This window comes from Trichogramma pretiosum, unplaced genomic scaffold (genome assembly GCF_000599845.2).
Source record: "Trichogramma pretiosum strain Unisexual culture from Peru unplaced genomic scaffold, Tpre_2.0 scaffold36, whole genome shotgun sequence".
Classification (NCBI taxonomy): domain Eukaryota; kingdom Metazoa; phylum Arthropoda; class Insecta; order Hymenoptera; family Trichogrammatidae; genus Trichogramma; species Trichogramma pretiosum.
Genome location: NW_019641685.1, coordinates 412,145 through 427,849, shown reverse-complemented (window position 1 = coordinate 427,849; position 15,705 = coordinate 412,145). Strand labels below are relative to the sequence as shown.

Genomic DNA, 15,705 nt, shown 5'->3' with positions numbered 1-15,705 from the left:
TGCGCTACTAAAAATCAACAACTGCGCACAAAATAATACGAATTTTTCACTCTGATTTCTGCAATTATGAAGTTCACGTTATCGTTTGTAAATCAATTTTCATTCTTAAATAGAGTGTATAAAGTTAGCCCCGAATGGATAAGGATCAATGGCAAATGGGACAAGAGGGAATTTGTGACTCGGCAATCAAGCTCGTCGCGTCGCTCGAGCATAATATCGCTCATTAACGTCTCTCGCCGAGGAAGAAAAGCCGTCCAACTCGTTCATGCTCCGTGCGCTTGCGCATACATCAGGATAGCCGGGCGTGATTTTTTTATGCACTCGACTCTTACTAGGGCACGCGTCCCGCTGAGCTACTATTCGCGACGTCGCGTGGACACAGATCTCTCTCTCTGCGGGTCAGTAGTGGTGTCGAAAATTTTCCTATATAATATGTGCGCCGTGTAACTTCGTGCCAGCACGCGCGCGAGCTGCGAGCGCCGAGCCCACGTTACATGCGTGCTCGAATGTGTGTTTTAAAAGGTCTTCCGCGCGCGGGAATTACATGCATGGCATCGCATATACAAGCGTGCAACACGCATCGAGCGAGTAGTCGCGAGCGCGCATACTTTCACGCTATTTCTGCAGTACTGTGCGAAAATGTCCTGCGTGTGTCCTGCATTAAGACTCGAGACTCGTTTAAAAGTAGATTTCGGCTACGCGGCAAAGAAATTGTCTCGATTTTCTTTCTTATACTCGGGTACTCGGTGTATTCGAGGAGCTCTCGAACGTATACGAGCTGACGATATTTTTCTCCAAAGTAGCGAGTCATATTTTTCCGATGACTCCGAAAGATGAGGATATAGAAAATAAAAGCTCCGGGATGAGTTGTCTGCCAAGGGTCGGAGTCGCTCGACAAGAGATAACAGTCACGAATAAATCGCTGGAATTTATCGAGTTGCGTCGTCTCAGTGGTGCTTCTGCAAATTGTCGTCGTCGTCGTCGTCGCGCTTGAGAAAAGCGAAATGGGTCAATAAGTCGTCGCCGCATAGCCACGACGACGACGATTTAATCCTGCAAATAAATTCAGCGGGGCAAAAGTGGTGTGCGCGCATATATGAGTATACATCCTATAAGGACAGTCGCGAGGCGCGTACACGTACCTATAAGTATGCGGCAAAGCAAATTACCCGCTAACTCGGTTACATATCGCGGGCCATTGACCCAAAGGCCCGCGCGCGGATCGGCGAGAGTCGAGAGTCGCACTGAAAGTCCTCGAGAATACTCTGCGCGTATGTCTATGTGTCGACCTTACGTACTCCATAGTCGTGTGTGTATACGTGTATGCGTGTACGGCGGTTACATATCTGTCGTATATCGCTGCAGCCCATAAAGGAGCAGTGTGCAAAAGAGTTGCAGCAGCAGCAGCACACAGTGTTCGAATGTTTCGCAATGCGGCCAGGCGTGCGGCGGCGCGCTCGATTCACACAGATATAAGCGTGAATTATTACCTGCTTCTCGTTTCAATGGCAAGGCCTGGCCGTCTGCTCTTGGCTTCTCTCTCGCGTTCTATTCGGGCCCTATATATAGGTATGCGTGCGTTCGGCGCGGCCGCTCTTGCCGTATATATATACATCCTATCCTACAGGCTTTGGCTCCCTGCCTCTCTACAGGCCTGTTGGGTCGCCGCAGAAACTTGGATTTATTTCACCCACCGAGAGGATAATACCCCAGTGAGCCGCGTGTGTGCGTATAAATTTTTGTTTTGCCGCTGCGGTGGCGGCGACGGTGGCTACCTATATATAAGTATGTAAAGCGCTTGCCTGATTTATGCCTCTCGCGCAGGTCGAAAGCGGGCGTCGCGCACCAAGTTTCGCGTGTATAGCTCGACGCTTTTGTACAAACGGTTAAATACGCGTATAAGCGCGATGTCGAGAGCAACGAATACTCGTATCTGCGCAGCGCCGCGTGCAAAAAAGTCGTCGCCTGGAACAATAACTCGCGTCCGCCGCTCGTGACTGAGATGCGCCAAGCGTGTAACGAGCGCGCGAGCGGCGTTAATTGTTCCGAGGAGCCCAATTAATTGCGCCGCCGCCGCCGCCGTGGCTATAATTCGATGGCTATTTAAAGCGTGCAGCTATTTGTGCAGGAACTACGCAAAGCTATCTCCAGCCTGTGTGTAAGAGTCGTTGGTCGAGAGCCTCGAGTAGCATAGTAGCTATCCTGCGCCGAGGAAATGGCTGATTTCGCAGCTCTGTTGGCTCGCTCGCGAGTGGCACTTTTTCGCATTCTCCCGGGGCTCTCCTCCGTCGCGCGTCCACCGCAGCCATACATATATACGTGCAGTGTGTACGCCTCGGCTCGTACTGTAGAATTGGAATTTAACGGTGCAGCGATGGATCAAAGTGGCTAGCACATAGGCAGTAGCAGCTCGTTTCTATTTCTATCTGGTATTAGCATACGATCAGCCGAGTTAAGCGCGCGCGGAGCTACTCGATTCATGAATAAGCATGCCGCGCACTGCAGAAATAATATCAATGGCGCACACACGCGAAGAGCTCTGTACGTATACGTTTAAAGACTCGCTCGCGGTAAAAAGGGAGAGAGACGTGCAGCAGCAGCAGCCTCGAGCGACAAAAAAGCCAATCGATCGCACGGAAAAGTCGCTCTCCGGCTTACTGCGCTGCTCCAGCTTATAATATACCGTGTCCAGCTATTATACAGTCAAACTGGTGCGCTCGAGAGTAGAGAGAGAGAGAGAACGACCAAGTGCAGCGCATCGCCAACTCCATTCGGCCAGGGAATCTGTTATTCCTTTTGCGTATATTATGTGCGTGTACGGTGTACACGCGTTCGCTACGACGCTGCATTTCAATCAACGGACGCTAAGACTGCGCTACTCGAGCCAGCACGACTATACACGTAAACCATTACGTTTACCTTATGCTAAAATAGACTAATATATCGACTTTAAAGCGTATCGGGACACGAGAACCTATGCGACGAGTCGATCGATTTTCTATAATCTTTCCAAGGGGGCCAATCTATAAGCTCCTCCGCGCTTTGGCCCCTCCTCCGCATCTGTATATAGCAGCCACTAATTATTGATCAGTTTTTCCAGTTCGTCCGAATATTTATTTATAAAATTCCATGCATGATACAAGAACGTAATTAGTGTATGTAGACTCGACCGGCTAACTCTTTTTTGTTTTCCTCTCGTGTATACTCCGAGCACACAGAAGCTGTAAAAACGATAATTTTCACTCGTCTCTCCTTTATTTGGCGTACGTAACGCAGCGCTGTAAAACTCGAGCTTTATAATCTATCAGTGTATCGAAAACGAGTAATCACCGTGTACGTATAGACAAACTTTTTATCGCATATATATTCTTCCCACGAACGAACGAAAGCATCCTGGCAAAAAGAAGACAAAAGGCAGGAAAATGCTGAACTAATTCATGCCTTCGTATGTACAGGATGGCCATAGTTTGGAATTCAAATGAAAAATTCGCTACGCACATTTGTAGGCAATATTCGGCATGTAAAATGACTGCGAGAGCTATTTGGCCGAGATGGTGTCCGCTTTGTGAAATCTTCGTACTTTACGATTTTTTCGGTCAATAGATTATCGGCTTTAGATGAGAAGCTCTCTGGGAAGCCGTAAATTTTAATCACATATATAATACGGCAGCTCGCATCATTTCGACCGTAGCAGATATATTTTTGAAGGCGACAACAACAAAAAAAAGTAACTGCAGCGGTTATTCATCTCGAGCCGCAAAGGACCGCTGGGATCATTGCCGGAGACAGGTTGAAAATGAAGTGGCCCATCAACGATCCTGCATATTCTTACGTAAGATCGCGCCTGCTTGCACACGTAAATATGCACGATAAATAAAAGCTATGGTTTAAACGATTCTCTCTGCAGCTTTGCAGCGGCAGCAGCAGATCTCGGTCCCGCTGGCGATACGTATATTATTTATATACGCGCGCGCCGCACACAGATGTAATAATATGTGTGGATATACACTTACACGGACGGACGCGGCTACAGCATGTAAATGACCGAATGCTAAATGTGCCGAGAGTCCCTCGCAAAGGACTTAACAAATCGGCTGCATACAGAGCCCCACACACATGCTCGGATAAACGTCGCTGCTGCTGCTGCCTATGCAAATTTTGCTGCTGCTCGGCTATACACCGCCAAGCGGGTCCCCGTAAGCCCGATGCATATTTTATAGGACTATTTTTGTCGGCGATTCCAGCGAGTTTTACGATACGAGCGTACGTATGGGGCTATTTCTGGCCGAGCTCGGCGTACCGAGGATCGCATCGTGCCGATCAAAATGACGCGAATGTGCCGCAAGGTAATAAAGATTTTGGTCGAGCGCGCGCGTGCGACTCGCGAGCCGCACAATACTATCGCGGACGCTCCTCGTCCCCGCAGTCCCCGGGTCGTGCTCCCGATTATACGATTGCCATTAACGTGCCCTGGCGGAGATAGCGTCATCCCCCGACAATGCAAAGCGATCGAGTTAACGATGCAGCCCAGTAGCATGTGCACGGCCGCGGTCTTTGCTCAGTTTATTCGAGTAAAAATTAAACTTTGTCGATCTGGAGTACCTCGCATACGAATGCGTAACGCGTTCGCGGCTAAGCCACGATAAATCATCTCTCCCTTCGAACTGCGCGCGGTCGTCTGTGCAGCGTGTGGGATCCAGCTCTGCACCGTGCATACAACGGATGCCGCGCTTTTTGCCATCTCTCAACGCACGAATGACCCGCGAAAATATAACGCGCGATCCTTTAAAGTAGCCTTCGAGTATTGTCCAATATGCGCTTGAAGTGCTATAAAGTACGTAAGCCATCGAAGTAAATCGAAACACGATCTTTATACTTTTTCCTCTCTTCTGTCATCTCAAAGCTTACTATACATAGCGGTGCATAGCCAATCGATTCCAATGAATTCTCAACCCCTCGATGCTTGACTAATCTCGAGCCAATCGTCTATATAACTCGGGATCCGGAGCGCGGTAAACGCGGCCGATTATTCAATTAACGTGCAGCGCGTGCGCGGCTTATATAGCGAGGGCAAATTGCAGCCAAGATGACGCCACCACCGCCGCGATTCGTCGTGACTCAATCGACCGATAAATCATAATAAAGGAGCTGCCGTTGTCTCTCGCGCTACTTAATAAACACAAAGTGAAAAATAATCAGCGACGCGTGTCTATTCCAAGCTACGATTTGGGTTTAGTGGGGCTACTTTGCATATAGGCATCAACGCTTCTCGGTATGTATTTAAATGCTCGAGAAAACAAATTATTAATTCTCATTGTGACAAATACTTCGGGGATTGATAAATAAATCAAGCGCGAGGCATATATCCACTCTAAAAACATTTTTGATCGAAAAATGTAAAGCATTTTTCCTCGGGTAAACTCGTATTCAGCTGGAGCCTGTCCTAGTCAGTAGAGCTGGTGTACGTCGTTGCACCTGCGACACTGCTGCGTAAAAGCTCGACTCGCAAATGTATACGCTCGAGTTGACAAAGCGAGAGTCGAGGTCACGGTCACGAAAATCCAACGACACACGTACACACGTACACACGCTGGTTTCGATCATGCGACCTATCGACTCGAACGATCGTACTCCGTTGGCCATTGCGGGAGAAATCGCCGTCCTAGTGGACGATTCGTAATTCAATAAGTGTGCCTCAATTCGTTCCGCCGTTTTCGGCGGTGTGCCGTGTTTACGAAAATTCGCGATTAGAGGATAGAAATTTGACTCGAATTGGAGAGACTGGAGATTTCGTCACAAGCTACGATTGCAGTCGACTCGCTGTGGGATCACCCTTTCACTGCACGACGATGACACTGCAGGAGCGGCAAGCAGCTAGTCGAAAGGAAAACGGAACGTATTATACAGCAAGTTTGATCTTTCGATGCTTCGGAGCGTCTCTCTCTCTTTTTAACGCGTGACTTGTTTGCGAGTAAAAGTGAGCTTTTAATTGGTAAAGCTATATACCAAAAGAGAGGCGCTGCGTAAGAAAGCGTGCCGTTGATGATGGCTCGGCGCAATTTTTTCCCGCTCAAGTCGATCTTGCTAATGAGCTGCGTTATTTCTCCTCTCTTCGGCGCATGGCAAAAGATGTATAAATTTTTCTCGCAAATAACTCGGTGAAAAGCGAGCTTATCCAGCAGCTTCATCTCGCGATACCGACGAGAGAAAGAGGTATACGCTGTTAGCGCGAACGTGATTGAAGTCATTCGGTGGAGCGTATACACATAGTGGCCTGCAGTGGTGTGTGCGAGCAACGTGTCTGTGTGTGCGCGACTTTGCGAAGCTCGCCTCGCTGTACCCGAGTGCAGCTGTTGGCAACAACATATGTATGCAAGCGAGCCGCACATGTATAAGTGCGCATCTAATATAGCACGGGGCGCACGCGCGCGAGTTGCAGTAGCAAAAGTAGTTGCAATATATATTGCACACACACACACATGGGGCCTACGGTTCGGTTATATATATTATATGCACGTGTGTGTATAATATGGACATAGGAGGCTGGTACAGTGGCCGCGAAGCTCTCGAGTCTTGTACGTCTGCTACGGTGTCTCGCATGCGCGGCGCGACTTTTATCCGCGAACGAATCTCCATTAGCGGGCGCACGGCTCTCTCTCTCTCTCTCGTCTTAACGGTACAAACCTTTTCGATCGCGAGGATCCTTGCTGCCAGTATACGAAGCATACACACATACACACACATTCAGCATATATGGTCACACACATGCTTATATTAGTCGCTCGACGCGCCACTGCTATTATCCTGCAGTTCTCGTAGTTGCTGCTGCATACGTGTAGTGTCTTTCTCTCTCTTTCTTCTTGTGTGCCCAAAGAGAAAGAAAGAGAGAGAGAGAGAGAGAGAGCGAGGAAAAAGAATCGACTCCCGCGCAACTCGACCAGGGCCGACTGTTAATTATGTTACACGCTCGGTAATTAGCTTGCAGCGCGTCGAGATGTGCTCGTAATGCAGCCCGATGCAAACTCGGGCTCGAGCGCAATCATCGGCGTCGGCTGCTGTTGCCCCGGACTCTATAGCCGTAGCTTCTTTCCCCCATCCGCGCACATCTACATGCAACGCGCAACTCGTATGCTGTTAATGTGCATCGACTCGATCCTTTTCGATTCGAATGTCGATCGGACGCTAGGCTATACTGATACTTCGCGAGGCTCTCCGATACAGCTTTTATGCAGATTTTTGCCTCGTGCTTCTCTCGAAACAAAGAAATCATGCCTGTATTATTTCAATCGAGCGAATTTCTTCGACTCGAACGTGCCAATTGATGCGTTCGACTCGCAGCTCCTACTCTTGGTGTGCAGCTAGCACAACAGCAGCTACGTAGCGAGCCAGCGTCACCGAGCAGAAAATAAAGTATACTCGTGATTGGCATTATTTCAACATTCCGTACGTCCTCGAAAATACTAAAATTGCTGATTTATTTCGCGCTCTGGGATGGAAAAACAACGAATGCACTGACTCGTACAAAAACGCATACGCCATGTACAGCGTACGGCTATGGCTCGAGCAACTACATTGTCGGTAAATGTTGTACACAGCGAGCTTAGCGCGGTCTAGTATACATAGCACGGCTATGTACCAAGATTCTCATATTATATGCAAAACATGTTGGATTTGGTTTATACAGCTGGATTTCAACTGCAGCTCAAAGTCCGATTAATGAACGCAAGCAGCCGAAAAATCTCGCTTCTGAGTGCGCGGCACATAATGCTGTATATTATGTCCTGTATATTGTGATGTAGACGTGCAGTAACGCCAGTAATGGACACAAGCCAGGATAACGTATTAGCTTCGAATCCGCTCGGAAAATCGATCGGCAATCGCCAACGAGCGCGTCGCGTCGCTTAATGGAGCTTTTAAAATTGCAACAGCTTGATCTGCGCTATACTCGACGCTTTTTTACTCTTAGCTGACTCCGCGCGTTGCGTCCGCCAGTCAACGACCCGCGCACATGCAGTCGTAAAAAGTTCTCCTGCTGTGGCTGTATAATTCTATACTTTTCGATGGCCCGTTGAATTCTGGTAGGAATGTTCAACATTAATAACGGCTTAATCACGAAAAATGACAATTTAACTTGTTTTAAGAAATTGACTGTTTGTTTTTATTTTCATGATTTTTCTGAATGTTAAGTTACCTAAAAATTATTAATTGATTGTTTCAAAAAAGTTAAGCTAATTTTTCTAACCGCTTTAAATACAGTACTACTATCAGTTTCCACCACTAGATGGCGAGTATCTAAATATCTGTAAATCTGCAAGTGGCAAATTCAAAGTAATTGTATAAGTAAGCACAGTTTTTATGACTGTCGATGTTACCATGGCCAATAGCCAAATCCGATCGAGTTTCGGTCGAATTATCAAAGCAGCAAAAGCTGATGCTGAGTAAATAGGGAAATCGGAGAAACGACGAAGCGACAGGAGCTACGTCGCGGGTACAAGCAAACCCGTAACGAGATTCTTGGTACGCCTTGAACGGCAGTACTACTTATTACATTTGCGACTGCATTATATGTATATAGCAGCCAGGCAATGTACATGTAATACGCATATTATGAATGTGCGTCGTCGCCCTGACGTAATTATACGAGCTCTCTCGAGCTGCTCTTCTTTCTCTCGTTCTCCCTCTGTGTGTCTGTGATCTTGGTCGTTGAAATTGCCGCTGCTGCATGGGAACTTTTGCCAGCAGGATCAGGTGCACGCTGGCAAAGAAGAGAGAAGAGAGAAGCGAGGAGAGAGAGAGAGAGAGAGAGAAAGAAAAAGCACATCGGTGCCGTAGACGCGTGCGTGAGGTGCAGCGCGAGGAACGTTACGCGCGCGCTCCAGCGGAAGCGCCGGAAAAATCGTTATTACGCCTGCGATTTACAATGAAAGGCAAGCACAACAACAACAACAACAACAACGGCAGCATCAGCACAAGTGCGTGTATATGTGTGTGTGTGTGTGCTTTATAATGCGTCACTTTTTTCCATGTAGCTCTATATATATATTCAGTGGCTCCGACTCGCGAACACGAACACGCAGTTGGCTCACTCGCTCGCTCGCTCACGTCTCTCGTGCAGACTTAATTAATTAATTTGCAGGCGCTGGGGGAAGAGGTACTCGTTAACTGCATTCCCGACGCCTGTGCTCTACGACGCGATCGCGCTGCATTTTTATTCGGATTCGCATACACACACACAAACACATGGTATATATACTCTCGCGAGCACACGCATATAATATATTATTCTTAACAACCGACAGGCCTGCGTTTCGCGCGCGCGGAAAGAAAAAAATCTCTCTCGAGTCGTAGACCCGAGCTCGGTGCAGCAAGCTCTGTGTTTGTCCACTGAATCTTATTAAAACAAACTCGTGCAACTCTCGTCGACGAGAGAGAGAGAGAGAGAGAGGAAGAGAGAGGAAGACGGAGCTGAAAAAAAGGCAAGCTTTGCAGAACTCGAGCTAGTACGGACCTTTCCAGGAAGATTGATCGTTATAAGCGTACGCAGCGCGTGCGTGTATGTATGTATGCATAACAGTCCTATACGGTGCGAGTCTGAGACAATTTACACGAGCGCGTAAAGCTCGCAGATAGCATCGCTGGAGGCTTAGCTCGACCGAGCTGCGAGCTCGAGAGACCGACACGCACGAGCACGCTCGAATTGTCGCCCACTGATCGATGTCTCGAGGCAGATCGCTCGCAAGCTCGCCTGACTGGCCTAAAGCTCGCGGCAATCGATCGATATTCGATCATCGCAATAAGCTCGCGAATTGATCCAAAACGTCGCAAGCGCGACGAGGAGTCGGTGCTCCATTGCCGATACATTTCTCGCGAGTAGTCGGTCGCAGGAGCAATGTCTCGTCGCTGCGCCGGTCGCGAAAAGTGCCGCAGCTCCGCGTATTGGCAGTAGCTCGGATGTGCACACAGAGCGTGTGCTGCAGTGGTCTAGCTGCAGTACACCGTTAGGGCGCGCGAGACTCTGACTTTGGAGCCTCGAGAGAGACGGCCTTACATACATTCAAATGAGCATTATATAACGCGCGTGCAAAGGTATATATGGTAGCCTTAGGGAGTGCGGCACTCGACACTCGCGCACATAGACAATACTTTGGTGGTGGTGGCAGCAGCTTACTACAAATATGTTGCGCTACAAGCGGAGGAGCCTCGCTGCAGTCATCGGCTCTCTCTCTCGGCGAACTGCGTGTAATTTATGTGCTCTCGATCGCGCGCGATATCCTCGGACTTGGAACCGTTAAAGTCTCTCCACTGCAGCGTGTATATATGTGCTCCTCGGGAATGACCATTGGCCGATGCGTCGATGCGTGTACCTATATAGCAGTGCCGCCGCCGCCGCCGCCGCCGCCACCGTCTCATACCGTATGCGATCGGCCGCAGTTCTCTGCTATACACATCTGAGCTGCATACCGCACTAGTTCGTCCGTATATAAATACGCGCGTTCATGTATAATGCAATGTAGCATGATATCGTATATAGCAGTGCAGTGTATGATATGTGCGTGCAATGTATGCGTTTGCGGTAGTAGTCGCGCCGAGAGAGATAGCTCGACGGGGTGGACTGGGCCGCAGCCGATAATACGTGCTTTATTATTATATATGGATGCGTCCAGCCCACGTCGTCGATTATTAAACTATTAACAAGCCCGTTATAATAACGCAGGTAGCTGCTCGTGCTCGCGGTAGCTTTTTCTCTCTCTCTTTCTCGACGATCGGACAGATGCCTACTGCCTTATTACTTATTACATGATACAGCGTACTGTATATGCATTGATTGCGGTGCAGCGTCGAGCGAGCGATCGTGAGCTGCGCAGCCTCGGTGTATACGTATACGCGATCGTCGGCGTCGAGATAAGCGTAATACCATAACGAGTCGACGAGTAGTAGTCGTTTTGTTGTAGCCCGCGATATTACGTGGCCCCTGCCCTCGACATCGCTCTACTGCAGCTATAGCTGCAGCGGCCTCGACCGCCATGACGAGGAGAATCAAAGCGGCACAGCTCCAAAGCTCCGCGTTAATAAACGAAGGAGGTGCCGACGCGCGAGAGCGTCTTAATTATCAGCTCGCAGCAGCAGCAGCACTACACCGAGCACTTGACTCACTTGCTCATCTCTATTACTTATTATGTATTGCACGCGAGCAGCTGCGATTTATAACTACAAGTGCTCGCTTGATGACTTTCAGGTACATAAGTATAGGTAGCTCTTCAAACTACAGTAACAACAACAAATCGTGTAGCTACGAATTATCCCACGGCACCTGCCGTTTACCCGTTCATCGGCTCTTCAGCGTTGATTATCCCTTCAATTTGCATGAGTGCACACACGATCTAATTATTTGCGTGTATATTAACTGTAACGCGGTGACGCTCTACCTTCAAATGTACGAAACAAGAACCAACGTAAACGACATGCATACGATCATCATACTTGATAGTAAAAAATTAGTAGTTTTAAATTTTAAAATAAGATTTTACCGAATACCGAATATATTTTTTACTGAATATCGAATGATACAAATCCACCTGTTGACTCGAGATAGCTGCCCCATGCGTTAGATGAAGAGCTCGATATAAACAAGTTGGATCGTGGCTTATACGAAAAATTCAAGCTATAGCAACCTACCTAGCGAATACCAGTTTTGAATGAAGCAAAAGGTTATAAGTACCAAGTTATATTCATATGCACCAAAGGCCGAGGCTCTGCAGGAACGATAATACGAGTCGTGTTTGCGGGAAGCCTCTTGGCTTTTAATGACAAAATGCCAATCACTGCGCTCGCGCCTACAAGCAATACGAATGCGTAAGAGCTCGAAGAGCCCTCGGATTACGTTGGCATTATATTGGCCTGTGCATCTATTGACGCACATAATAGGACTGAGTCTTGCAAAAACTCCCCACGCAGGTACATACACACACACACACACACTCAGGCTCGGAGCGCGTCTATATATGGAAGTGAAGAGGCTCGCACCTCTGGCCTAAAAAAAAGTAAAGAAGAAGGTGGAGGCGAATAGATGCGAGCGCATAGGATGAATAGTCGGAGAAAGCCTTTGCGCGGCTCATAGAGCCAACTCGCGGCTGCTGCAGCTGCCACTATATATAATCGGAAGAATAGGCTCGTCGATCGAGATACGAGTATATAGGTGCGCGGAGCTATTAGCCGCTCGGCAAAGTGCCATCCTATAGTGCGTAAAAGCTAAATGACCAACACTTTCAAGGATCCCATTATAGCCAGTTCCGATGTTATAATGCGCGCGCGTGCCTCTGTGAATGTGACTTGTGCCATGTGTGTGTGCTGTACCAGTATAAGACGTACACCATACATATATAAATACATTACATAGAAGAAGAAGCAGCAGCAGCACACCAAGCTAATTAGAGGCAGGTATAATTTAATTGTAGATCGAGCGGCGATAAAACCTGCGCTGCTACCGTATAATACGAGCTGTGGATAACTGAGAGCCGCAGCGGCTATAATAATATAAAAGCAAGTCGATTCGTGCGCGGCTCTCGCGGGGAGAGCTTTACAAGCGATCGCCGATCGCAGCAGGCTCAACCTCCCGCTGCGAAATATTACACTGTCTACTCTCTCTCTCGTCCCAAAACAATGGCTATTATGGGCCCGAGCTTTGAATAGGCAGCTACATGTGAGCGTGCGTACGTATAATACTCGAACGTATATATAGAAGGGACGCTTGCTCGACGCGTCGCACGTGGCAGCTTAAGGACTCGCGAGGCGATTCGTCGGCGACGAAAATCCTGCCACTGCGACTCGTTAATTTGAAGAGGCCGCACTCGTACACATATATCTCGCTCGGAAGAGCAGCAGAGCCCCGATAATTGCCCGAGCAAACATGAAACGGACTCGCTCATATATAGCAGCTAAGAACTCGGTCTCGCGGAAACGCTTTTCGCGCGCGCGACGCGGCCATCATCCTCGAACAAAGCGACCCAAGATATATATACACGGGTACACGTGCACTGCAGCCACGCCCGGCAAATCCAAAGTAAAGAGCGACTTCCTTCGGGCAACACGACTCGTAAAAGTGCAGCCTTGCGCGGCGCGTCAAGTTCGCACGGAGCTTCGAGCTAGCTAGCTACTGTCGAGCCTCGGCAGCACGTGACACGTCGCAGCGACTAATCAGCCGGCGACTATATATGTACACTATATATTATATAATAGACCCAGTTGTGCAGGACAGATTTGCAGAAAAAAAACGACTCCCACGCAGCTGTGTGTATGCACCTGCGCGAGCGACTCCAGTGCAGATCGGTCCTGTATGTAGAGCCGCTTCTGAGTATAGTAGTTGGTACTTGTACGACTGCTGAGGCTAGACTACACAGTCGCGCAACTATTACTTTTATAGAGGAAGAGTCTAATTTTGCATAAAAAATAAACATCGCTGTGTAAACACACACACACTCGCACAAATCTGGTATAATGTAGGATCATTATGTTGCTTAGCGCGCCGCGTCCATGTATACTTACAGTATACCGAGTATCGGCCATCTCACATACACATACAAGAAGACAGCACGTTATATGTTCCTTTCTCACTTGCTTCGCGTGTACGATACACGCGCGTGTGCGTGTATGCGTGTAACATATACAAATTCTGTATTTAGTTGTGCAATGCAGGCGTGCGTAGGTACGAGCTGCTCCGACTGACAAACGCATCGACTGTCTATATGCATAGCGCATACAACCCGCGCTCCGTACCTGTACTCGATGACACATCTAAAGCATTATCCCTTCTCTGTCTCTCTCGCTGCGCGGAGCAGTTGGCCCAGCCGCCGCCGACAGTATCAATATTTGTCAAGGGTATTATCGCCTATCGAGTGGCCTGTCACGACCGCACACGAACTACACGGCTCGAAGCTTGTCGTCGTTTTATCTCTTTCTCTTTCTCTCGACTCTTTTCGCTCCCTCGTGGCTCGTCCAAGCCTAAAAACTTCCGAGCTACATGTCCTCGAAGCCTTGTGCCTTTGGCAGCTTTGCGGATTTAGAAAATTGTCATTTTTCTTGGCAAAACTCGACTGCACGTACGGCAAACTGAAGCTATATTCGCATGTCGTTCATCTTCGAAAAGGATCCTCGCCGTACGAGCGCACTTCGCTCGCTCGCTGTATATTACGACACACTAGTCCTTGGTCGATGCACTGAAACGTGCTTCCGGTGCAGTGCGTACACACACACACACACGTATTGCATACGTGCATGCCTAATGCCTCGACATGATCACGAATTTGCAGCGTCCTTAGGCTTTCGATGTATTTATTTGCTCGCGAATTAATTTACGAGCCGTTGAAAACGACTTCATCCGATCGGAAAATTGAAAATCATCATGATCCCCTGGCTTTGGTTGCTACACATGTATCGGCAAGTGCGCACATATATTCGTAATTATATTCCGCGCGCGGCAATAATCTATATAGGCAACGACGATGATGGCGATGACGATAATAACAATAATGATAAAGATAATAACGATAGCTGCTGCTCGCACGAGTAATGACGGGCACACGCAGCAGCCCAGCGAATTCTTATTTATATATTATAGGCGCGCGCGGGATAAATTACTGCGTGCAGAACATGAAAATTCGATCGCTCGCGAGCTCCGCAGCGCAAAAGCTAGCGCGTAATCGATGGCGCTTAATAGAGCGCAGATTGCTTCCACTTGCAGCGAGGGCAGCTTTAATTATACACACACACACACACACGTACACATATGTCGACGGAGCAGAAGAGCCGGAGCGCCGATCCCATATCTCCGATCCCATTACTCATCGCGAAGCCAAGATATTTTTTATCTATCATCGAGCCTATGTACCTGTACATTCGACGCGAGCTCGAGTTGCGTTTTTTGCTCGGCGTACTGCACCGCCACTTACGCATATAGATAGTATACTCGTAGTACATACCGCGTTCCACGCGAGTAATTGTCAACGCTATGTTTTCGCTTGTTTTTGTCTTGCGCTACCGCGATCGTTGCGATATCTCGAGCCAGCGATCTTCGAAATATCCGTGCCCAGCCCTGCGCGAGAGTGAGATTTATCGGTCAACGAGAGGAACTCGGAAAGGATTGCTAATTTCTTTACCAAACTGCTCGTGATACGGGCAACTTTTCACGCGCGATCGCGCATTTTAATTTAATGCGCGCGTCAACGATGTAATCGCTGAAATTCATTTAGCTAACACGTAATAACGCGACGCGCTGAGTCGCGATCCAGACTGGCAAACTAATTTTGCGAATGGCATTTTTTTAATAACTCGTCGCATCGAGCGATAATCGAATCAAATAATTCGTTACTTTCGTGTAAAATATTACTCATTGCCGCAAGTTGTCAGGCTCGTGAGCACAGATCGTTTTTTTATAATATATTAAACCCGAGAAAAGGTAGTTTTGCACGCGTGCAAGCTGCATCCAGTATATACTGGCTGGAATGAAAGAGAAGTGTGGGTAAAAAAAATAAGAAACGAATAACGGAGAAAAAGAGAGAGAAAGATGAAGAGGTTCGCGCTCGGTCAAACAACGAGAAGAATTTCTCTCTCTCTCTGTACTTGGCATTGCGCGCCTTTGCCTCCGCGTGTACGTACGTTATATACCGTCTGTGTGTACAGAGGCCCTTACAAACGAACCAATTCACACCT

At 48.2% G+C, this 15,705-nt stretch overlaps 1 protein-coding gene across 2 annotated transcripts in view; it reads left to right on the top strand.

Moving 5' to 3' along the window:
- The window catches only part of LOC106651020 (mucin-17), a 75,689-nt gene that overhangs the window by 34,767 nt on the left and 25,217 nt on the right, over positions 1-15,705 (top strand). The window lies entirely within an intron of this gene.